This window comes from Aplysia californica, unplaced genomic scaffold, assembly GCF_000002075.1.
Source record: "Aplysia californica isolate F4 #8 unplaced genomic scaffold, AplCal3.0 scaffold00659, whole genome shotgun sequence".
Lineage (NCBI taxonomy): Eukaryota > Metazoa > Mollusca > Gastropoda > Aplysiida > Aplysiidae > Aplysia > Aplysia californica.
Window position 1 is genome coordinate 160,506 of NW_004797929.1, and position 1,807 is coordinate 162,312.

A 1,807-nucleotide genomic window follows, 5' to 3' on the forward strand; every position below is an offset into this window, starting at 1 on the left:
GAGAGAGAGAGAGAGAGAGAATAAAGTCAGGCTCACAATACTACATGCACGTGAAAAGTAAATAGAGACCGTCAAATACCGACACACCTTGGTTTCAGTTGCCAAGTAGTAGTTTCTACTTGTATTTTTAAATATCAGATATCGATTCTAGCAGTATTTATTTGTTGTTGGTTCCGTCATGGTCATGGTAGATTCATTAAAGAACTAAGAGAAAGGGAAAGTTTACAATTGCCTACTCCGTGTGCGAACCAAAGAAATAATTGGGTTGGCTTGAGAGTTATGTTGCGAAGGCTCTTCTTCCGCTAGGCTCGGTTCTATCAGAGTTGGGCGTTTGATTTAGAGCTCCTACCTTTACAGCAGCCTAGCAGTAGTGAAAGGGTAGTTAGCAGACCCTTGGCATACTTTACGGATTGAGTTTTTGAAATACTTTGAAGAATAGGAGTTTTCCCTCTGTTCTAAAATCCTGATCCGTTACGCGCACAATTTTCACTAATTGTGAGGCAGCGTGGTGAAATCAGGCGCTCGTCAAAATAATGAAATCGAAGAAACCTGTACTTTCTCGTGTTTGTTTGTTTTTGTGTGTGGCTATTTCCATCTATTTTTTTAAAAAAAAAAATTTTTTTTGGGGGGGGGACTTTTTGCTCAACATGTTTGATGTCCATTTAAAAAAACATTTTCGTGTGAATTTTTACTGAAAAACGTTGATTAAAGGCATACAAAATGTAATTTTCCAGTTCCCAAGGACTCTCAAGCTTAGGAAGTCACCAAACTCTACTCCCGACACCAAGTGACCCCCACCTCCTTCAATCACAAATGTCTAGATTTCATCTCAAGACAAATGTGTATTTTAAAAGTTAAAAGCAAGACAAATTAACACGTTTTACAATGATAATTATAACTCCATAATGTTATACCCAAATAACGTGACGAGGGTTTGATTCAACCGCGTCTTGACACAGTTCTGTTCCCGGTCACTAATCCATCCCGTTTAGTCTTTTTCAAGCGGCTTACACCTTGGTCCAACCTCACAGAAATGATAAAATTGCTGCTTTGGCTTCGTTTTTTTCTACGTGGGTGTTAATCCAAACATTCACATTTCGATTTCTGTGGACAAATCTTTTTTTCTTTTTGTCTGGATCATATCAGGCTCAGTTTTTTCCTTGGCGTTACACAAGAAGATCATAAAAAAATAATGAAATCGGTGGAACTATTTTTCCGCCATGAATATCGATACTGTTGTGATCACCAGCAAACAAAAGCAAAACAAAAACAACAAAATAAAACAACCCCCCCCCAAAAAAAAGAAAACAACAGCAAGAAATAAAGAAACAAAAAAACCCCACCTTTATAATTATTGTCGACACAATGTTATTTGATGACGAGGCAATCGCAATATTATGGTAATTAGGATTTGGGGTGGGGGGCAGCAGGACGAAATACATATTATGGGGCGTGTTACAACAAAGGAGATCAAAATTCTTTCAAGTCAAACACATTTCAGCTCTTTGTTTAGCTTTAGTAAGAGCTTTACCGCCCTTGCAACACAGTTAGGTCATATAAGTGCTGAAGATTAAAGGCTTTACAAGAGAGTAACAAACACAAAAAAAACAACAACAGGAGGGGGGGGGGCAGATATAGAGGATAAATTATGTTTGGCGTGAAAAAGGAACAAAACCACACTTTGCTACAAACCAACGACGACCCACATTCCAATTCTACAATATTATAAGTGGGTGGTTGGCGGGTGCTCTGATGTGGTTTGCTTCTTCTTTCCAATCAAACATCTATCGTCCGTATCTCCCCTCCT